General features: G+C 46.0%; 1 protein-coding gene and 1 long non-coding RNA gene across 16 annotated transcripts in view; one reads left to right on the top strand and one right to left on the bottom strand.

Annotated features, from left to right (window-relative positions):
- LOC111560810 overlaps window positions 1-3,459 on the bottom strand; it is a 24,118-nt gene extending 20,659 nt beyond the window's left edge. For 2 of the 3 annotated variants that reach the window (XR_002742902.2, XR_006599165.1), the window contains exons 1-2: window positions 3,074-3,459; window positions 2,264-2,412 (exon numbers count right to left, since the gene is read on the bottom strand). This is a non-coding gene — a long non-coding RNA (uncharacterized LOC111560810). The remainder of the gene's footprint in view (window positions 1-2,263; window positions 2,413-3,073) is intronic. The other variant, XR_006599164.1, reaches the window with a different exon arrangement.
- The window catches only part of TLN2 (talin 2), a 442,548-nt gene that overhangs the window by 151,587 nt on the left and 267,092 nt on the right, over window positions 1-23,869 (top strand). The window lies entirely within an intron of this gene.

The following is a 23,869-nucleotide window of genomic DNA, read 5'->3' as shown; positions in this document are numbered from 1 at the left end:
CATCCTTGTCACCAGCCTAATTTTAATGGGACTTAAAATTCACCATTTATTTGCTCATTTCCATATATTTCTGATTTTCTTTTCCACGTAAGAAACTATTTGCTATGTATAAGAAAGGATCAAATTAAGTGTCGTCACGGGGTGGGGGGATGTTTATGTCACTGGTTGCCTCCCAAAGGACTTGGCGGTGATGTGGGATATGTCACACACACAGAAAAGAGTTCATGTTTCATTAAGGTGGTTCTATTCGGTTTTTCCTTAAAGAAGTCACTGATGTATAGGAGCATGTTGAGACATCAGAGGACTTCCTAGACCACAGAACCTCTCCAAGAATCTTAGGAGCACCCTTCGGGCTAGACTGATTTAAATGAACCTGTTTGCCCGATTTTTCTGAAGGAGACTGTGGGTGGAATACTGCAGTCTAGGCAGTGGCAGTAACCCAGGCTAGGGTGGAGTCTTGGGCTCTGGAAGTCATGTTTTCCTTAAGCAGATGGAGTCAAGTTCTAGAGATGTGTGCTGATAATACACTGGTAGGGTTGACATTCAGAAAACCCTTACCTAGCAGTCAGATGCAAAGGGGCTTTTGGGACTGCAAGGGGCAGGGAATTGAGAGATGTAAAGAACCAGATGTAAAAGAGGAGAATAGCATTCAAGACTTGAGATGTTCTGGCACTTTCATGTGGTTGGAGGGGCGGGGCAGGGGCGGTCCATATCTGTGTTGCCAGAAGGTGGGCTGGCCAAGTTAAAGCCACAGGCTCCTAATGTAAGCTCAAGCCCTTTCTTGTTAGTAGATTCTACCTGTAAACACACCTTCATTAGGTGAATTTTTAACCACCATGTGTGCCTGAAAGCCATAAGTCCTGAATACATTTAAAGGAAGGGTTTTCCAACTGTGATCGCTGGAGCTCTGTGTATTCTTCCCAAGCTCCTGTGAGACCCTGAGACTCCCATTCCTCCCCCCGCCCCCCCCCATTGCAACCAGAGCACCTCTACTTTCATGAATGGACATTGCTTATCAGGCTGCTGAGTAAAATAACATTAGAAGACAACACTTTACTGCTTTAAAAAAAAAAAATTCGAAATGGGGCGCCTGGGTGGCGCAGTCGGTTGAGCGTCCGACTTCAGCCAGGTCACGATCTCGTGGTCCGGGAGTTCGAGCCCCGCGTCAGGCTCTGGGCTGATGGCTCAGAGCCTGGAGCCTGTTTCCGACTCTGTGTCTCCCTCTCTCTCTGCCCCTCCCCCGTTCATGCTCTGTCTCTCTCTGTCCCAAAAATAAACAAACGTTGGAAAAAAAAAAATTAAAAAAAAAAATTCAAAGCCATCATTGTAATTCATTTTAGTAGTTAAAACCATGTTTGTGTCCTAAAACTGATCTTGCCTATGTAACTATTGACATTTTATGTTCCAACTGCCTTTCTCAAGGAAAATTTCCCTGCATACACACTTGAGAAATGATTTCTTTTTACATAGACTTTCTAGTGGTTAGGGTGTTGAGGCATGTAATGGGTCCGGTTGTGTACCTGTCCTAATTCCTCTGATAACGGTAAGCTTCTTAAGGACTTGCTTGTGTTGTATTTTTGTTTTCCATCTCCTCCACTCTGGCCCCACCCCCACCCCTGAACACCTATCACACAGGTTCAGGATGTACTTGCTGATTCCATGCAGACTGATGTGCATGGCTGTCCCCTTCCTCATGAGCCAGGGGAAGCTCAGAGGCAGGACTTTTCCCGCAGCCTGACTTGGCTCTTGCCTTACAGAGTTCAGGCGAGTTAAGAGAGCTCTAAGTAGCCTCCTCTGGGGATTGCTGCATTTGCCTAGGATCACCAAGAATCGAGGCAGGCTCTCTTGCCAACAGAGCCTCTCCCAGTTGTGCGTGGGCTCAGTGTAAGTAACTGAGGCCAGCGGATGTGGACCAAGCCCAGAGGAGTTGTGGTAATGAAGCCTGGCTTCACAGAGGAATTATTAATGTTGTCCTCACTGTTGACCTAGACCCTTCCTACGCCTCATGGGCAAATAGCAGTCTCTTCTCCTCTAAGGGGCTCTCTCTGGCCAATCTGGTCCAAAGGGAGGTTTGCTGTTGATTCTTTAGCCAGCCTGTGGATTTTCTATCATGAGCAGCCAGGCTGCCAATATTTTCCTATTACCTGGTAAGGAAGATGATCTGCTTTACCAGCTCTGAGATAGTACTATTGTCACAGCCCCAGACATAGGTTGAGTGCTTATATTAGACAAGGATGTTGGGTTGTGATAGAAACCTACTCACCAGTTTGGTAAACAGGGAGGGTTCCTGCGTGTCTTGAAGATCTCCCAGGATGGAAAATTGAAGAGCCCTTGGACTCACGGGAATTGGACGGAGACCCTCCTGGTGCTCTCCTGGGCTCTCGCATTCCTGGTTCTGCTCCCGGGGAATCCCTTATTTTTTTCATAGAGTTTTTTTTAAAAAAAGGTTTGCTTTTGAGAGAGCACAAGCAGGGGAGGGGCAGTGAGAGAGGAGGACAGAGGATCTGAAGCAGGCTCTGTGCTGACACCAGGGAGTCCGATGACAGACACAAACCCACGAACCGCGAGATCATGACCTGAGCTGAAGTTGGGTACTCCACCGAATAAGCCACCCAGGCACCTCTCTTGGGGTATCCTTTAGCCCCTTGGTACCCAAATGAATTGGCAAGGTCATGATTGTTGGTAACTTGGCTGTATCCCCCTATGGCTACCCAGCCCTGGTTTTTCTGACCTCCTAATTTTCCGACCTCTCAGCTAGAATTCCCCCAAATAGAGTGGCTCAGAGTTACTGGGGAGGATCTTAGTGGCCAAAATTGGCTCCTTTGAATTGAAGCCACAGAGCATGAGGTCCCTGGCCTGACACGGGAGTTGGTTCTATCAGGGTCAGGGCTCTAGCCCTGCCCTGACAACTTTGGTGGAGGGAGAGGAGAGGCAGGTCCCATGGTACCCACGGCTGCCCCTTAAGGCTGCACAGACTTATCCATTGCTCAGCCACTTGCTATAAATAAGTGGTGGATCCTTTTTCCCATTTCTAATGTCACTGCTTGGAAATGAAGTTTTCCTAGTAACCAACCTGTCTCTCTTTATATGAATGAACCACTCTGGATTCTGTTTCCCAGCTGTTGGGACAATGACCCCTGCCCTACTCCTCGGCCTTCTTTGGGGTTGGATCCCAGGTAGATTGCATCACAAAGGCCAGAGAGCATCACAGCCTGGCCATTCCTGCCTGGAGGGGAGGGAGCCCCAGTGAGAGTGAGGAGAAGCTTTCCCAGGAGCAGCCTTTTCAAAGATTCCAAGACTTGGAGGCCTCCTTCACCCTTGCCTGCTGAGTGGGCGGAGCTGCAGCCCAGACCTCAGGGCCTGGAGGACCCTGAGCTGCTGTGTGTACAACCCAGGGAGTGTCCTGCCCTCCTCCCCCTCCTGCTCCCCGCCGCGGGGGTTCTTTCCAGAGAGTAAATAGTATTTGCTTTTCCATTTTGTACAAAATGTCCCTGCTTTCCCCTCTTCTACAGAGCCAGAAGTGAAAAAGAAATCCTCATTCAAAAATGAGAGAAGAGCTCGCCAGCCTGATTCCCAGAACCATTTCTTACTGCGCCCCACGCTGCATCAGACCCATGTGTTATTTTTGAGTGGCGGGAATAATAGGGCTTACACCTAATCAAGGAAAAGAATTCCAAACAAAAGCTTGGGTGGGGTTTCCTGGGCAGGAGTGCGATATTGTAATAAATGGGAAGCAGTTCAGCAGTCCAATCTCTGGTCTGATTACACAAATTATAGCAGGGGCCCTGTTTTCAAAGGAATTTAACACACCCCACGGAGGCCCCTCCTCAGCGGGTGTGTCCACATTTCCTCAATGCTCTCCTTAATAGTTAATGCTTTCACCAGAGGTGCCCAGAGCCTCCTGTGGAATAATTAGGATGCCTTCATTAGGGTCTCTGCCACGGGACCATTTTACAGGTGAGTTCGCCTTATGTTAAAGTCCTTTAGGGAGTCCTGTGGCTAAATTCTCCACTCTTCTCCCGCATTGCTGAACACAAAGTGCATACTGGGCTCTGACATTCCAGGAACAATTGCCAACATTTCCAGGCACTAATGAGCCAGGCACTTGATACGGGGTAGAGGAAAATGTTGGGATAAAAAGTCTTTTCTTGCAAAAGCAGGTACCATTTTGTGTCACCGTGTCTAGAGGTCTGCTGCTGTCCTCAGCCTTCAGATCATCACTCTTGACCCATCTTCGGGAATAGTCCTGACCCCCTGGGCTCAGCCTTTGTGAACCTCTTGAGACTTCCCTCAAGTGTGAGGTTCCAGTTCCTTCAGGAACTCTGTGCTCCTTGTTCTCCCTGGTGGCCCTTCCCCCTTTTCTGTTGCTTCTCAATCTTCAGAATGAAACACTCTTTGCCTTGACAAAGCTCCCCTGACATGTGCCTCCTGTCCTGAACCCCAGGCTGTTAGGTGCCCCAGAGCAGCCTGGGTTTCCTTTTATAGCTCTCACCACCTTTAGATGAAGGGTCTACTGCTTCTCCTTTTTAATTTACAGCCCCCTAGAAGCTAAGGACTGTGTCTTACTCCTCCTCAAACTTTTGATACGTGGCGCCTGGTAGGTACACCTGGATGGTTAGAAGTTGTCTTCTCTGAAACTGATTATGTGTTCTGATTTCATTTTTATCTAGAGCCAGTATAGGCTCTGTGTCAGGTAACTATGTGGCCATTACAGGCTTGTCTGCTTAGCGTCTTAAACTGTTTTCCTCTAAACCGTTTGGGTTTGCTCTTACCCGTGTGTCTTGCAGCCTGACCTGGTTAATGGTTAACTTCACGCTGGGAGCAGAGTAATTCTCCTGCAAGGCCCGGCTGGGATGGTGGCCTGACTCTGGGTCTAGGTTGTTCTCCTTTTTGCCTTTGGGGTTCGTTAGGGTCACAGCAGACGGTGACCTGCACTTAATGCAGGTGGTGGTCCCTGCCCCTGTGTGCCACCCTGATGGCACCCTCGTGCCACTTCTCAGAGGACGTGATGCCTGGTTAGCATGGTTCCTCTCATGCGTTAGCCACACTTCTTGTTGTCCATGCAGAGTCTGTTCTCCCTGGCCTCCTGTGGGAAGCCTTCCGTGGTTCCTTCAGGGTGCCCCACCAGTGTCCTGACCACTGTCCCCCTGGTGGAACACTTTGGGTGGACACCCCCTTGTGCATCCCATTTTATTGCATTCATTTGTTTGTCGGTCTCCCCTCGTGCATCATGGGGTGACTCGTTCTACAGCGGAGCCCTGCCCTTATGCGTGTCTCCATTTCCCAGTGCCTAGCTTAGTGCCACACGTGTAATTCCTACTTGGTGAGCCAGTCAATGAGTCCCTGAGGGGCTTCTAATTAAAAACAGAACAAAGAGCGTGTGTCTCCTCAGTCGTGGTGGTTTAACTTTTAAAATGAGTGCACGTGTCCCAACATTGTCCAAGGTTGGTGCTAGAAACAGCATGTGTCCTATTTTACAGACGAGGAATGGAGACTAAGAGGCTCAGAAACTGTAGCCATAGGTCTTGTATGAGGCAAGACCGTATGGTCTTGTATGAGGCAAGACTTGTATGAGGACAGACTTGGTCCTTCAGGAGCCTTGTCTGGGGTTTTCCGTGTATAAGGTGAATCTCTGTAAACACGGTGAGAGGCGTATACTGGGAGGGCTCGGCCCAGGTTTCTGGTTTCCACGTGGGGTTGAGAGGCTGGTCTCACAGGTAACAGGAGGGACCCTCAGAATCTTCCCTGGGAAGGGCTGAGTTGCCCTTTTCCCACGGGTAGTGGTCATGCTCATGTCAATCTAGAAACTACCAAGATTATAGACAGGGACAAGAAAGTTCTGCAAACACTTTACCGTGTAAGCATTTACCACGTAAAACGTTTACCGTGCTCTTAGTTACGTCTTCACAACGTTAGCAACAGCAGCCATATCAGGTAAACGGTGAACACTTACACCTGGGAGTTTATGTGTGTCGCCTCCCCCTGCCTCACAAGGACCTGAAGAGGTGGCCGTGGTCGTCATTCTCATTTTACAAATGAAAATGAGGCTTAAATATATGAAGTAACACACGACTCCCCAGGCAGAAAACAGCAGGGCTATCTGACTGCAAAGCCCGGGACTTGGCAATGCTCTGCTGGGGACCAAAAGCGAGTTGGCCTGTCCTCTGCAGTGGGTTGTAAACTTCTTGTGGGTGGGAAATACAGGTTGCTGTTCTTTGAAAGCTGGCCAATACCGCGGCACATAGCAGACGTTCCACTGCTTGAAGATTTGAGCTATGAGGCGGTTTTAGTGTGGACTGATTCATTATGTGAGATAGCCCTAGACCCACACAAATGGAACATTGAAATGGGCTACCTGGGAAAACCAGGGTAATCGAAATAAGTTCAAGTTCATTCAGATTAACACGTGGCACTGTAAGGAATTTAAGGGTCCAACTGCTGCCAGACAGTGCCCCACCCTCCAAACCATCCATCAGAAGCACTTAATTAAGAAGTAGTATGTTAATTGTTGCTCTTAAATATCCATTAGCATAGATCCCCTAAAAACTCTCTATTGGGCAATAATGTCAACTTTGTGTCACAGATTGTATTTCAAAAAGCTCTTTTAGGCACATCGTCTGTCACCTAGCGCAATTTATTATGTAAGTGCTCTTATGTTTTCAAATGTTGCCTAGAATTCTCTAAATTAGGTAACTTTCCATTCTAAACTAATGAAATCTTTGGTATACCAAATGAATGTTGTTAATGCTTCTCCAATTGTCTGTGAACTTGGTTCGCCCAGGCCAGTCAGGGAAAAGTTCATGCCCTGAGTGTGAACTGGGACATTACGCAGCATGCAGACCTGTGGGGTTTCAGCACTCAGTGACAGCCGCTCTGGAATTGCTGTCACCGTCTAACAAGTACACACGCACATGTTAGCGGATCCCATATGCACCTCTACTCCTTAGGGCTATGTGCACAGGCAACAAAGGGAGATCTAGAAGCATCTCTGAGAACAGAGATGTATCAACGGGAGGCATGCGTTATCTTACACGCCATGACAAAATTAACGTGCTCAGGGAAAACCACCCAGAAGTAGAATTTGTAAGAAAACCTGTAAGGTGCGAAATCCAGGAGGGGTTCCAAGACGGCACGTAGAAGGGGAGCGTGCCCCAGTGCATGTAGGAGCATTGAGGGGGCTGGAGTGGAGGGTGGAAGGCGGATGCTGGGAACAGGAAGGAATTAAGTGTGGCCGGAAGGGCGAGTGCATGGGTGATGGGGAAGTACCCATGGAAGCTGAGGCAAGTAAGTGCATGTTTGTGAAGGGCCTTATGTTAATCACTCTGGAAAACTCAGCAGCCATGGAAGTAGTATTTTTAATGTGAAGTTCATTTATTCTCAACTCTGTGATGCATATTCATTATTAAAAAAAAAAACATGAAAAAGGTAAAACGTAAAAGAGAAAGAAAAGCCCTCAGCCCCACCACTCAAGAATGTATTTTGACTAACTTCCTGTCCTGTTTTCCCTGATGGGATTGGTTGGTTTGTTTATTCCTTGGGTTGATGCAATTGTGATCATGCTAGAAGTTTTTGTTTGCTCTACTCACTGTGGAGTAAGAAGTTTCTCAAGTTCTCTTAAGCAGCATTTTTCTGGCCATGATAACCAGTCGAGAAAATAAAACACCATTAACTTATCACCTTTTTTGGATCGTTAAGTTGTTTCCAAGTTCCTCCTAGCATAAAGAATGAATATTTAGCATCTTGATCTATGAAAGCATTTTTGCATCTAAGAGTATTCTGTGAAGACCGGTCTCTGCCACTGATTGTTGGTTCAAGAGACTTGGCATTTTAAAGATGTTTGAGACACGTTATTCAAAAGAAGCCCCTTAAAGGTAGCACCTGCAGACAAGGTGGTAAACCTTTGTGTCCCAGAGATTCAGTAGGACTGTGGGTGGGGAGGGGGAGGATTTGGATGGAGAAGAAAGAGGTAGGATCAGAGTGGTTAGCAGATAATACCTCCCCTGGGGTGATAGTTTTTCTGACAAAGGGTGGCAAGACCTTGCTTGAATGCTGCTGGCCTTTATAGGGGATCATCAAGTCTGAGAAGAGTCTGAGCTGGTTTGTAGCTGCAGATGACGTGTTTGGTTTAAGACCTCTGGAACTCCCTCTTCTTTTGTCCCCTATGGTTCTTCGATGTAACTGCTCAAATGTCACTGTTGTCTATTGAATTGAGGTCTTCGAGCGACGGCAGGGGCACTTTTATACACCTAGTTAGCGTCTAACTCCATAAGGTGTAGGGGCCAAGGGAAAGGGGGCCGGGCAGTGACTGAGGCTGGGGTGACATACAGGGCTTTTGCTATAGTGGGGCTGAAGCAGGGCAGGCCTGGTAGGGCTGGGTGGTGGTAGGCAGGGAGGCTGGGAGGGGAAGAGCAGACCTGATGGCCTGTAGGGAAGCAGAGTAGTATGTGGGCACAGGGTTGAAGACACAGGCCCTGAAGGTGGCTCTTGGTTGTGGTACTGGCTTTTCCACTGACTGGCCATGTAACCTGGGGCAAACTGCCCAAGCCACAGTTATGCCTCAGTTTCCTCAGGAGCCATACCAATCAGGGCGTGCCTCCTCTTAGGTGCTACCCTAAGCAAGTGTTTTTAGGCCCATCCGTGTAAGAGGTGGCAATTTAAAGAAAAGGCAGAGAATGATGGAATAAAAACTCCGACTAAGCAGTTACTTCTTAACGTTTTTGAAAGTATAGAATGTGTGGCCCATGGGAAATCCTCAGTACACGTAGCAAAAATGGTTGACAACAGAGAGCCCACAGGGTGTTGGGGTTGTTCTGAGAGACCCTTGGGGAAGAGTTGTTGCTTTGGGTGATGTTCCGCCCTAGGACAGACAACACTCTCTACACCCTGCCCCAGAGCTAGTTCTCTGGAAAAGATCCTTGGCCTTAAAGGCTGAATACCTGTCCCCAGCTCTCTTCCTCAGCGATTCAGGGATGTGGGAAGGAGCCCCTGGAGGGGTGTCTTTGACCTGGCCATTTTGAGATACTGGGGTGGGACAGCTGCCTTCACACGTTACCACAATCTGGGTAGCTTATGTGTGTGGAGGGTACTTTTTCCTTTACCCTTGTGAGTTGTTACCTGATACTGGTAACAACAGAAAAACAGAAGTTTTAACCTGTATACCTCGTGTATACATGGGAGTTATACGTGGGGTAAAAATGAGTAACCCCTAAGAGTTAGCTTAGAATTCAGGCTTAAGCATATTAATAGGGAAAACGGAGGGGGATGTAGGCCTCTTAGGAAAGACTAAATGATTTTTAGGGAAGATGAATGGGCCCTTTGAAGGATAGATACATGGCATCCTGTGTTACAGTTTGGTTGTGGGGTTGACTTCTAGTCTCCTCTCCTGAACGAGTCCGTCTTCCCTGGTTGATAAAACTCCTGGGGAGGGGATTTACACAATTGAATTTCTTTAGGATTTTTTTTTTTTTTTTTTGGTAGATAAGGGAAGGTGACAGAAAACCTCTCCTTGAATTTACTGTTTTGCACTTGCCTACAGCTCGAGTGTACCAGAGCAGCATAATTTGGGGTGGCGTATTTTGCTACGTTTTATTCACAACAGCAGAAGCTTAATTTCCCATTGCTCCAGGGATCAGAAGTGCAAAACCGGGGCATTGTCAGAGCCATGCTCTCTCCAAAGGCTCTAGTGGAGAATCATTCCTGACCTCTGCCAACTTCTTGTGGCCACCTCACTCCAAACATACACCTGTCTTCATATGGACTTACCTTCTCCTTGTCTTCTGGCTCTTAGTAGGGCACTTCTCTTTGGATTTAAGACCTACTCAGGTAATCCAGGATGATCTCTTCTCGGTATCTTCAATATCAGAAGGTAAATCTGCAACCTTTCCCAAGTCTGCTCATGTGCACAGGTTTCAGGGATTAAGACATGACCGTATCTTTTTTGGGGGCCGCTATTGGCCTGACCTTTCTACAGGTCTAGTGTCTCCACTCCTTTCAAGAAGAAGCCAGGAGATGAGAAAGTTTCCTCCAGAGGCAGAAACATTAGCCCAGGCATTTGGAAACCAGGATTGCGAGAACATTAGGATTGCCAGCTCAGACACACTGTGGTGCCCAGACTCTCTTGAATGGGTAGCATCTGGAGTTACCATGTGAGGCTGGTAGAGTCTCCAGTCAGAAATCCTTGGGTCTTATGTAAGCAGGTGAACTTGGTGATGGTTTTTATAGCTACAGCTGAATTTTTGCGGTAAAGGGAAAGGGCTGTGAAATGGCTCTTGGCATGTGAGAAGTCTGGTAATCGCGAGCGAGCGTTAAGTGCAGCTGAATTTCTGACACCAGAATTCCTTATGCAAACACACCACTTTTGTAAATACAAACAGTAGAATTCAAATGAGAAGCTATTACTGGTCATTGTGGAGGTCAGTCATGGCTTACATTTCAGAGTTAACAATCAAGCTAAAGATACTCCCTCTTAGCTTTAAAGCTACAGTTGATAGAATAATAATAACGTGTGAATTGGTTTTCCTTTCTGCTTTCTTCAGGTCAAAGTACTGTTAAATTCTTTTTTTTTTATTTTTATTTTTGAAGGAGAGACAGAGGGGCAGTGGGGGAGGGGCAGAGAGAGAAGGAGACACAGAATCAGAAGCAGGCTCCAGGCTCTGAGCTGTCAGCACAGAACCCGACACAGGGCTTGAACCCACGAACCACAAGATGATGACCTGAGCCAAAGTCGGACGCTTAACCGAGCCATCTAGGTGCCCTTGTTTGTATATTTTTTTGAGAGAGACAGAGTGTGAACTGGGGAGGGGCAGAGAGAGAGGGAGACACAGAATCCGAAGCAGGCTCCGGGCTCTGAGCCGTCAGCATAAGTGACTGAGCCACCCGGACGCCCTAAGTACTGTTAAGTTCTTTGGTGATACTTGTTCTCTTTCTTCCTTCTTCCCAGTCTTCCTTCTTCCTGTGATCTCCCCATTCTCTTTCCTCTTCTGAAGACTCCAGTGCTAGTGAAAATGTTAACAGGATTGCCCTGTTGGTGGGAAGTTGTTTCCAAAGTGATTTCAAAGTGGTTAGGTGGTTTTTACAGATTGGTCTTCTTGGACCACACTCCCCCTTTGCCTCTCCTGGGGAAGGGTGCCAGACTGTTCCTTGGCTCTTGTCCAAGTGTGTCAACAGCCAGTTGGTTTCTAGTTCACCAAGAGCAGAATAATCTTGGGTAAACATGGCCGTTGGAAAAAAGCAAATATTGGTCTTGGCAGTTGTAGTCTCTCAAGTGTTTGGCCCCTTGTGTTAGCAGACAAAAGAGAGTTAAACTGGAGAATATGGTATCAGATATCACATCTGGTTAAAGAATATTGGTAGAAATCTTTAAAGGACTTCTAAAAGACCGTGTCAATTCTTTTTCTCTCCTTGTCTCTTTGTCTCTGTGTCTTTTTCTTTGTCCCCTCCCCTCCCTCTCTGAAAAAGTTTGAATATTCTTTTAACACTTAATTCTACTTGCCTAAGTCAGGTCTTGTCAACTTTAACTTCCTGACATTGTTTTTAGGCCAGATAATTCTTTATATGGGGCTCTTTAGTATGTTGGAGTGTGTTGAACAGTGTCCTTGGTCTCTAACCATCAGATGCCAGTAGCATCCATCCCTGCTTGTGACAACCAAAATTTTTCCAAATGATGCTAGCATTTCCCCAGAGCAAAATCACTCAGGGCTGAGAACCACTGGTTTAAGACCATGTTCTCCAGAGTGGTAGTACATAAAATGCCCTGAGTTTGGTGATAGAAGGGTGTGTGTGGGGGGGGGGGGGGAGGGGGGGGTGTGGGTAGTCGTGGTGGTGGTTGGGTCTGTTGACTGTTAATTCCTGAGATTGACCTTCCAACCCAGCTGTCCTCAATGTGGTCATGATGTGGGTCTCACAGAAGTGAGATAAACATTATGTGCTATTAACTTTTAGGGCAGGAATTACCTAGTTTCCCCCCTGGATTATTGCCATATTGCTGGTGGTTTCTAAATGGGGATACCAGTCACAGTGATAGTGCTTGAGAGATGGGCCCTATAGTTGGCACCTTTCCGTTGCTTGATTTCTCAACTGGGCAACAAAGCCTGACAGGAGTCTCTTGCCCATCATGCCTGTGAATCAGTCAAACTTAGCTCACGGCTTCAGAGGGGAAGGTGCCAAATTTTGATGTCACGGTGACACACTGCTGGGGCAGATGTTGTCCCCGGACCTTGTCAAGCGTGACTGCCTGTACTTGAAGCCAGGCAGTCTTGCTTCTTTGGAAAACTTGAAATACTCTATTCCTATGGAACTGTTAAAGGGACTGCCTTGAAAGCATTCTCATCATACTTTCAGCGTTCGGAGTTCATTGCAGAAATGTCATCATACTAACACAATTAGTTAAAAACAATGCTGCCTCCATGTTGTTTTTTAATAGGAAATTGCAAACATCTGCAGAAGGAGGAAGAGCAGTGCAAGCCCCCATCACCCAGCTTTCATGGCTCATACACGATCCATTTTGTATCATCAAGAACAAAAGAGGAAGGAGTTTTCCCCTCGCTGGCTTATTTTGAGATAAATCCTCAACATGGCATTTCATCCGTGTGTGTGCATGTGTATATAGTTCAATGTGCAACTCTAAAAGGTTGAAGTTCTTTTCCTAAATGTAATTACCATGCCTAAAAACATATGAACCAGTATGAAACCTAAAAATATTTAATACTAAATATTTCATCTGGTTGATGAGTCTCTTCGGTCTTTTAGTCTACTCTGTACTCTCCATTTAATCACCACGTTCCAGGGCGGGACAGGTACCGGACTGCCTTTCGTTCTCTCTGTGTCTCATGTATTGATGTATGGAGATGCCGTACCTGTTGCCTGGCACTGTGAAGGAATACAAGTCAGGTTCCTCCTTCTGGGTTCTCTGGCTGGACCCGAGGCACAGCCTCTTTCTCGAAGGAAATGGAGCCTTCGGTTGCCTGGAAGTTCGGCCCCACATGCGTGCCCTAAGGTGGGCTGCTGACAGCGCCCTCTGACCCCCAAAATCCGTTTTATCCACTCTATGCTGGACTGTTGATGCCAAGTCTATGTGGTACCAGCCAGAGGTCTGGAAGTACCTGAAAATTGAGTATCTGATGACTGCGCGTTCTACTGGGGACAGAAGTGCACCCGGCATGCTGCTTCCCAGTGCTTTCATTCCAGGCTATTGTCGTGGCCCCCTGCCTCTGCTGCCCTGGCGGGCCACCCGACTCCCCGCTGCCACCTCGCGCTTGCCCTCCTCGTGTGTCCTGCCCCTCCTCCTGCTGCACCTTTCTCCATCTTCGCCCAGGGGCTGTTCCTTAGCCATGTGCCTCTCTCACGTCCAGCCCTGGCCTCACCAGGAAGCTGCTGTGTGCACTCCCCAGGCTCTTCATTTTCCCTCAAAGCTATTAGTTATTCTCTATGAGATTCCACTGTACATCAGACCTTCTTCTCCCACCAGCCCTTTGGCTCAGGTTCACAGGGCCTCCGTAGGGATGGGTGTCAGGCCAGTTACACTTGGGATGTCTTTCTTGGATGCCTCCTTCTGGAAGCGTCAGAAAGCTTGAGGCTCCAAGGCGTCCACGCTGAGCCCAGCCCTGGGGAGGCACAGGGTTCCATGCCTTGGTGCTGGACAGATTTACTTTCTGGGACAGCAAAGAGTTTAGCCCACCCCCTCGAGGGCAAAATCACAGCCGTGGAAAAGAATCCTACAGCTGAGGAAAGATGTCCCCAAATACCCAAGGTGGTGTGCCCCTGTCCGTGAACCCTTTAACCACCCAGCTCCTAAACTGAGCTTTGGCCTGCTGTTGAGGCCTTACTTTCCGGTTTTCATTGTCACACCCTGAATGAGGTGTGGTTTGTCTAGAAATTGTGCCCCTTGATCTTCTCATCCTGATGACACCCTGTTGACCTGTCTCTCACCTGATCTTTGACCTCGCTGAAACCTCCTTATCTCAACTCCTCCTTGTCTTCCCGCTCTGCCTGTCTCCCTGCTTTCACTTGGTCCTTTAGCTAGACCTCTTCTGAGGGACTCCAGCTCCCTGATGCCCTCGCCCTGAGCCGGGGAGAACGAAGGTTCCATGGCCACATGTGGGGACCCATCTGAAACTGGTAATCACACACATGATAACCACTGCCTCTGCTCAGCTCTCTTCCCATGTGGTGCCCTTAGTGGGGCCCCTGGGCCACACATGCTCTGGTTCCTCCACAAAGTATGCAGATTTGTCACCTTGCTTTAAGTCCCTTTATGCTGCCCCTTCCTCAGCACCCCCCCCCCTTTTTTTTTCAATAGAGTATGCTTCTCCCATCTGTCCTGGAAAATACAGGTCCCTGAGATGCCAACTGTCCAGCTTCCCTCCTCTGTTGCTGCCATTGTCCATGCTGGGGGAAGTGCTCTTGGTTGGGAACATCTTCCCCTGTCTACCTCCTGGAACGTCCCCTTTCTGCAGGAATCCCCCCTCCTCTTCTGGGCTGTGGTTTCTTCTTCCCTTCGGTCTCCAGCTTGCTGGAATTTGCAAGTCTTCTCACAAAACCCACTCTCCCTTCACCCTGAAAGGTCTTTGTTGTTAGCGCTCTGTCCACATGAGGACCCTGAGGCTTTGAGGAAGTAGCTGGCTAGGTTCCCGAACCACTGGTGAGCGCCAGCCGCTGCCTGACTCCCTGCTTGGGTCCTCCAGCCTCAGGTGAGAGGGACGCAGCCTTGTCAGGATCCCCTCTGTTGGCTGCAGCTGGGGCTAAGAAGCCAGTGTTGAGACCAGATATAACTGAAGTGACCGCGGGCGTGAGAGTCATTTCACACTTGAGCTGCTTGGCCTCCTGATACTTTGGGGGCCATCTGTCTTCCGGGCTTCATAGTGACTTCTTCAGGGGCTGCCTCTCCATTTTTCTGTTCCTCAGTGCTTACTGATTGGCTCCTTACTTAGAAATGTTTAGCTTTTAACCTCAATTTGGCTTTTAAAAAACACTTGAATTTTCATCTGTGGGTAATGAACACTTGACATTTGTGCTTAGTTGATGTGTAATCATTCCACATATGAACTTGAGTTTGTATATGTTATTTCTGAAGTCGGGACCCATCACCACTGAATTATAGCACAATGTGGTTTATAATCCATAGCGTTATATATGCGTGTGTGTGTGTGTGTGTGTGTGTGTGTGTGTGTGTGTGTGTGTGTGTGTAAAGAAGAAATAGGGCATCGTAATGGTAAATGTACAAATATGACCGTGTTACAAATCCCCATCCTTAACTATGTCATGGAAATTGTTCTGTTTCACTGAATGTCTCCTAAGTGGTAGTTTTTCTCCCTTTTCCCCATGTGTTTGTTACCTTATCCCCTACTCTTACACATGTAGAATGAGGTGACTAGAAAATTGGGAATTCTGATGAGTTGGTTTAGTGTTTCTGAAAGGAAGGATTAGTTACTCAATTTATAGTTGTTGTTTTGGGCTGGGCTACTTCAGTAAAACTCAATAAAAATGAAATATTTGGAAAAACCTATGAAATATAAGCACTTTTTATTACATTCAGCCAACATAAATTGTTAAATTGCTCTAAAAGTTTCCAAATGTTTACTCTTCATTTCTGTACTTACTACAGACCAGCCACACACTGGTGGTGGGCAGACCACCCTTTGGGTACCACTGGGCTAGATAATGGAAGTTTTACTTAGTTCATCTATTTCCATGGAGTCATGGAAAAAAGAAGAGAGATCCAACTTACTCTGATCTCCGCTGACCACAAGGAAAACATAGTGGGAAACACCCTAAAGACCACTGTCCTTCAGGTCAGGAGGTCAGGTCAGAGGTCAGGCATGATGTTTGACTTTTCCTTTAAAAAAAAATCAGTGTTCAATCTTTGGTTCAATCAGATGTTTATGATTGCATGCCCTGGAAACCAATAGAAAGCAGGTGAGTGGCTTTCCTCCTGATTTATGGAGAATGCCAGTACCCCTCCAGCCCGTCTTAGAGTAGATATGTGGGTTTGTATATTTTGTCAGCTGCATAGAGTGAAAATCTAATACCCAAGGTCGTAACAGCCAGGAGAAATGTTACCATATTCTGATTATGAGATAAAAAATAGGGACTTGGAATTGCTTTTTAAATGTTTTGATTCTCAGTCTGAAGGGGTCTCTAGGATGATTGTGTGGTATTTTATGCTCAAGGTAGCTGTAATGGTCTTACTGGAACACTTAAATATTCAGATCTTCATGGGAATTCACAGGAACTGTCAGGGGAAGTATACAAGATAATTAAAAATAAGTCCAAGTGAATTAAGTTTAGTTTTAGGGTTGTATTCAAATAACCCTAGTTATGCTGGGTTAACATGAAACATATTTGTGATGTCGTGAAAAGGACTTAGAAACCAGAGAAGCACTGTACTAGAAAGGAGACTTAAAATTTTAAACTCTTGAATAGCCACATTTTTAAAAGGTGAAATTAAATTTAATATTTAATCCAGTACATTGGAAGTGTTAACATTTCAAAATATATAAAGCTTATTAATGAAGTATTTTACTTGTGCTAAGTCTTCAAAATCTATGGAGTTGGCATTCATGGCATGCAGCGATAGGCATTAGGTACATTTCAACCGCTCTCCAGCCGTGTGTGGCCACTAGCTATGATAGGGGCCGTACAGATACAGAGAATCAAAGTCCATGGTGAGGCAGATGACTTGGACAATGCCCTGAATAGTTTTCTATTTGAATTACAAGTTGGTCCAAAAGAATTTTTAAAGGATTTCGGTTGCCTTGTACGGGACATCATGGGACCGTTGGGGGAGTCATCCCATCCCCAGAGGCCTCTGGCCACCTGCATCAGTGACTTTTAGCATGTCAGTTCTATAGGTTATCTTGCCCAAGGGTGGAGGCAGAGCATGAGATTTCTTACTGATTCCGTAAGAACAGAGACAAGAGACTCAAGCAGGATTCTACTTTGTATTTCTTCTTATTTTGAGAGATTGGGGAAGAAAAAGAATGGAAGGATTTTTTGTTTGTTTTTTAGGTATAAGGGTAATATGGAAGAAACGGGTTTCTAGAGAAGACTTTGCTACTAGAATATGTGTTAATCCTTTTTCACAAAGAATTAAGTAAAGACTAAGTTACTCTGGTTAGCCAAGCCGGTGCCAGGAGTGACAGCAAAACATACAAGTAGAAAGTCCTAGTTGATTTGGGAGCCTCAGAGCCCTCACATCCTGGTTTCCTCCTTGGGGGCAGAGAGGGGCTGGGTGTCCTGCCCACAGTCACCCAGTCACCTCCCGCGCTGCTAGGAATCCTAACTCGGGCCTGCTGAATCTGTATTAGGTCATCTGTGTGCAACAGGGAACGAGGTGGCCGTAACTTTGATAGGCATTAGTTTTAATTTTCATTTTTTCCAGGTGACAACAGCTTTATTCATTTTCTGCTTAAAAATACTAGTTTTATAAAACCGTTAAGTTGAAATGGTATGATATTTGGTATTTGCTTCAAAAGAATGTCCAGTGAGGGGGCGATTGACCCAGGAAGGAAAGGGTCTGGGTGAGGTGAGTGCCCGGCTGGGAGTTGGTAGCTGTGGAATCAGAGTGGTGGATACTTAGGGATTCGTTATAATGTTCTCATTATTTCATGGGTGATTGAACTTTTTAGCAGGAAGTTTTAAGTATTTATATGGTACATGAAGTGGTAAAGAAAAGTTCTGAAATTCTATCCCTCAAAAATAACGGCCTTTAATTTGAAGACATATTGTAAAACCATATATGATAATTCTGAGTGGTAAAAATGCCCTGAAGGGTAAAGGAAAGGTGTGAATTCTCATTTTCCATTTATTTATTTATTTATTTATTTATTTATTTATTTATTTAAAAATTTTTTTTAATGTTTATTTTTGAGAGCGAGCAAGCAAGCGCAGGGCAGGTCCAGAGAGAGACAGAGAGAGAGAGAGAGAGAGAGAAAATGAGAGAATCCAAAGCAGGCTCCAGGCTCTGAGCTGTCATCACAGAGCCCGAGTTGGAGCTGTAGCTCATGGGCCACAAGATCATGATCTGAGCCGAAGTCAGACACTTAACCAACTGAGGCATCTATGTGCCCCTGTTTGTTTTTTTGAGAGAGGCCGAGTGCGAGCTGCAGAGGGGCAGAGAGAGAGGAAGACACAGAATCCGAAGCAGGGCCCAGGCTCTGAGCTGTCAGCACAGAACCTGACACTGGGCTCGAACTCACAGACTGCAATATCATGACCTGAGCCTAAGTCGAATGCCTAACCAACTGAGCCAGCCAGGCACCCCTGAAAGATTTTATTTTTAAGTAATCTCTGCACCCAATGTGGGGCTTGAACTTAAAACTCTGAGGTCAAGAGTCACATGCTTCTTGGACTGAGACAGCCAGGTGCCCTTTGAGTGTTAATTCTTGTTCTTAGAGATATCATGCCAGTTAGAGAGCCAGGAGGTCACACATGGGAAGGAGAAGAAAGTCAGTTGATTGCAGGCATGTTTACCCCAGCCTTTGGCCCATGTGGTCCTTGGGTTGGCTTATGAGGGAGGCTCTTCTCTCTGCTTTTCGAATGGGAATGAAGTGAGGCCCAGGAGACCCACACTGCCCTTCTTCACTCAGCATGAGTGTAAAGGAACCAAGATGCCTCTGGCCCTGGGTGACCCAGCACCAGGCTGTGCACTGAGCTCTGGAGTATGCCTTACCTTTCATAGTCCTAGAATCCTACAGAACCTGTATTAGACTGACTAGAAAATGATATAGGGAATTGCCAAATTACACAGAGAAATCTATGAGATCCCTGGAAATTGAGAGTACAGCAAGAGTAGGGGCATCTCCAGGGGGAAGCAAGGCCCTTTGGAATGACAGATCTGGGACAGGAAGGAGACATGGCTAAGGAGAATTAGTTTTGGATATGTTCTGAGAAGAGGAGGAAGTTTAAATGACAAAACGATTTGCTTGGGGAAGCGGGGGGTGGGGGGGTGTTTTGGTTTTGAACGGAATGTACCGTAACGAGTATATGAAGAATCATTGGCTAGATGAAAAAAGATAAGAGGGATTTAGTTGAAAAATACATCAGGTGACAATTTATGAAGACCCAAGTGCACATAGTAAGAGAGGTTAGGGCAGCAAAATTGCTTTTGAAAGATGAAGTTTGAGGGATACAATAGCTACTAATCAGAGCCAAGTGATGATAGGTTCTTATTTATAAAAAAATAAGTGTCCCTGATTTTCACATTGTGTATACCTGAGTAGCTAATTTGTTCTTGATTAGCTAAACCGTCCTTCCAAATGACCCTATGTTCTTATTTGTGATCCTTTATGTTGCCTGGAGGCTGATGAAATTTCACAGTGCACCTTGATTCTTGCTGTTGCTTTTATGTTGTATGTTGGCTCACAGCACCCAAAACATCCGGGCTTTGAGAGCTGGAGGAATGAGCCGTTTTGCTTGTTCATGGGAGTTGAGCCTGTCCTCCTTCTGGCTGTAACCGTGGGATATTCTATTACAGTTGATGGGTTTTCACTGTTGAGGAAAACCAGATGGCTTACCTCTGGAGGAAGTCACATTTTCCCTTTGTGTCCTTTAGTTGAGTTGTTCTACTACAGAGGCAGTTCTTAAGGTGCTAATAGGGAGTAATCGCCCTCAAATTACAGGTTGAGGTGGCACTGGGAATAACAGTAGGGAGGATACCACCTCTTGGGGCCTATTCTTGCAGGTTCCAACACTGCATGGGCAGCCATGTTCGACCTCACTACTCCTGATACCTACAAGTGATGTATAGGTGGACGCCAGATTCTCTATCACTGTTGCTAAGAATGTGATTAAGGTCCAACCCCCCCTTGTCTAACCCCAGATCTGTCCCTGGGCTCTTGCCACCAGTGGTGAGGACCCCTGTAGGGTTTTCCCTGGCTTTGGTGCCTGGTAGAAGGGGGGCAGGGGGGCATATGGAGAACCAGTATCTCACTTTCCTTTGTTTAAAAAAAATTTTTTTTAATTTTAATTTATTTTTTCATGGACTTTATTTTTTAGAGCACTAAGTTCACAGCAAGATTGAGCAGAAAGGATGTGGAATTTCCATATCCCCACTCTCTACACACATACGCAGCCTCTCCAACTACCAGCATTCCTCACCAGTACGTTTGTTAGAATCAGTGAACCTACGCTGCCACATCATAATCACCCCAAATCCATACTTCACATTAGGGTTCACTGTTGCACAGTGAACACGTGCTGTACCTTCTGTGAGCTCTGACAAATGCATAATGACATGTACCCACTATTCTGGTATCGTACGGCATAGTTTCACTGCCCTACAAAGTCTGTGCTCTGCCTGCTCATCCCTCCCTCTCCCCAGTCTCTAGCAACCACTGATCTTTTTGCTCTTTCCATAGTTTCACCTTTTCTGGAGTGTCTGGTGGCTGGAATTACATAGGATGAAGTCTTTTCACATTAGCTTTCCACTCAGTAATATGCGTTTAAGATTCTTGCAAGTCTTTTTCGTGGCTTGATCGCTCATTTCTTTTTAGTGCTAATGAATATTCCCCTGGATTGGTTGTACCTTCTTGGTGTCTTCACTACAGGTTTTCACCCCACTTTTCTAAGAAATGCTTAGATAGTTGATGCTAACATTTGCCTATTCTTGTATATCTGGGTCCACTGTTGGTCTTCTGTGATGCTTTGTGCTTCCTCCCAGCATCCAAGGTGGAGTGAGGGAGAAAACAGATTTGCTTTAGGGGTTAGGGATGGGATGATAGCTTGTAGAGGGGTATCTTTTTGTCCCATTTTCTGATATCTAAACCTCATAAAGCCTTTGTTTGCTTTCGGGATGGGAAAGAAGGAATGAATACTCAACTGTGTAGTTCCCTGATTGACATCAGGTCAAACAGCAGAGAGTTTACTGAAAGGTCTGTGGTGGAAAACTAAGTTAACAGCCAATCCCTAGGACTAAGAATGGAAAAGGGGCTTTAACTGGGACCTTGACTTTGAGGTACAGGGTTGGAGAGTGATCATAGAACAAGGCAGCCCGTTTTTTTTTTTTCTGTGCAGGTATGTCCGCACACATACACACATGCGTGCACAGGCATATACACGCTCATACCCCTGACCCCATCCTGACTCTGTTGCTGTACTCCAGCCTCTTGAAGCCCCTTACTGTAGTGTCTTACAGTTAATTTTTTTTTCAGTGTCTTAGAGTTACTAATCATACAAGATAAATTTGTTAATTCAGATATTTCAGTACTTAGTGTGTGTTAGGAACTGTGCTCCAGCTGAGGCAAGGACTAGGGGGGAAGCCACAATTATTGCCTCTAAGAGCTCACAGTCTAGTGGGGAATATATACACTAAAATAGATGATTGCAACATAGTATGGGAAGTGCAGAGAGAGATGTGGTTGATGAAGTCTCCCCAGAGTAGGTGGAACTTGATGGGCAGCCGGATGAGTAGGAGGGTGGGGAGGCCATTTTAAGCATGGAGCCTGGAGGTCAAAGGCCACCGCAGTGGAAGCAGCTCAGAGGGTGCAGGGTTCGAGAAGGAGCGCTGACTGCCAGGACAGTTGAGGTGGGAAGGGAGGAAGCAGGCCCTGGCGGTCCCTCTAGCCTGGGAGCTGAAGACACAACTCAAATGCTTCTCGCAGTCTTGGATTCTGGGGGTTTACTCTGGGGGTGGGGAAGAGCTGGCATGCAGGGGCCACCGGGAAGGACTGCTGCAATAGATGGGAACATACTCCAGCCAAGACTGGAAACTGCCAACAGGAACATCCTGGCCACGAACTACTTGGTAGCAAAAATGGGAGTAGGGAAGGGTCTAATCAATTTAATTTTTGGAAAGACCAATGGGGAACTAGAGCAGTATTTCCCTGTTCTTTTCTTCTCTGTTTCTTAAAGAAAAAACACAGTTGTTAGAAATTTTTCTAAAATGCCTTCCCCGGGGCCACCTAGGTGGCTCGGTCAGTTATATTGTCCGACTCTTGACTTGGGCACCGGTCACAATCTTGCAATTTGAGTTCCAGGCCCGTGTTGGGCTCCACAGTGCTGCTGACAGTGCAGAGCCTGCATGGGATTCTCTCTCTCCCTCTGGCTCTCTGCTCCTCCCCCGCTTGCACTCTCTTTCTCAAAATAAATAGCCCAATTTTGTCATAGTGAATTGAGTTTGGCAAAAACATTGAAGTTTTGATTTGTTCACTTGAAGGTAGTGTAACATCTCAGGGTTATGTTAAACGTTACATTCAGAATCTTGAAATTAATAACAGGGTATTTCTTGATGTCTGTATTCCATGCTCACTTGGTTTTTTCAGCAAATTGGTGATGAAAGCTTTTTGGTGTGTGGTTGCAGACTTCTAAAAGATGAATGTGTTTGTTCTTCCTTTCCCCAAGGGAGACTCTCTTCATAGCTCTGATTAATTGGAAGTCCTAGTCATTTGAATGTTAGTTAATTGGGCTCATATTGAAAATAATTGCCTATAACAATATACTGAATGTGGTAGTCAAGAGACAAAAATTTCCTTCTAACCCAAAAGTCATAAGGAAAAATACATGTACAGTGCATGTTTTGGCCAGTGAGTAGTGAGTTAATGATACACTTACATAAGCTTGCTTACTTATTCTTTTCTTCATATAGTCCTGTATTGGTGGGGCGTCTTTGCACCCATCCTATTAAAGGGCCAGGGTATAGCCCTGAACCTAGTAGAGTCCCTGTTCCTATGAAGCCTGCATTCCAGTTGCTCATGTTACTAATTTAGTGTGATTCTCTGTGCCTTTAAAGTTTTGAAAAGAGGAACGGTGAATTATATAACAAGAAGGAATTCATGGCATCAGTCAATTTTTTCTGGTTGCGATAAACCTATAGTCTGAGTGAGGTCACTGTGTATAATTGTAGCACTTCTCTGGCCCTCATAGCGAACACGAGCTTCCCAGTCCTTTGCATTAACATTCTTTGCCCCATTAATTGATCTTTTCAGGGCATTGTGCTTAGTCATGCAATTGTGAATGTAGTAGAGCAGAGTAAGCCTTCAATAAACATTTGCATAAAAATCTCATTATAACATTTTCCAAACTGTTGTGTGAGGCCCTTGTCCCGGGACCTAGACCACGGGAGTAAGGGAATCTGTATACAAATAAGGTTGGAGCTACTCATTCACTATGAATATTTGCACATTAAAGTGTCTAAAATGTCCTGCATTGGAGAAACTCGGGTTGTTGAACCCAGCCTTTTACACATTTATGGAGAATCTGTTTGTTTGTTTGTTTGTTTTTTGCTTATAACATCCCTCACTTCCTAGTTTGCTGGAATTCTGGTTTGAGAGGAATACAAAGAGATTGCTGGAGCTTTTTCCTTTGCCCTGCACAGAGCAAGGTAGCTTATCATTTCTCCTCTCTGGAAACCTTGGGGATTGATGCTTTGAGCTTGTGCTTTGTTGGGTTTCTTTTGACCCCAGCACCCAGCCTCTAGCTGGGAATTCAGCAGGGACGGGGCCATGAAAACAGAACTGGACATTTCGCTTTGGAGTCGGATACCTTCTGACAGTGGAGCTGGACTGTAAACACGGAGCTGTACATAGACAGAAAAAGTTCTTGTGGTTTCAGAAAAAAGCAAGACAGATCCTTGGCAAGTGGTAGGTGTGTTAGGCAATGGGGAGAATTTTTGTTTTCAGAATTTGTCTTTACTCTGTCTCTTCCAGTCTGCATTTTAGGGCTCTGAAGAACTATCTGATTTATTTGCTTCTTGGATTTTGCTCCTGAGGAATTAGGAGTAAATGTGTCCAATGTTAGTGATAAATACAAGCTAAAAGTAGTACATTGGACTCCAGGATAACATGGATAACATGGGCTGCCACTCCTGCCCCCAGCCAGAAATGGGCATGTAACTTTTGACTCTCCCCTCCCCCAAGTTGCATTGGTAACACAGTCA

The sequence above is a fragment of the Felis catus genome, chromosome B3 (genome assembly GCF_018350175.1).
Source record: "Felis catus isolate Fca126 chromosome B3, F.catus_Fca126_mat1.0, whole genome shotgun sequence".
Classification (NCBI taxonomy): Eukaryota; Metazoa; Chordata; class Mammalia; order Carnivora; family Felidae; genus Felis; species Felis catus.
This window is presented reverse-complemented; position numbering and strand designations above follow the sequence as displayed.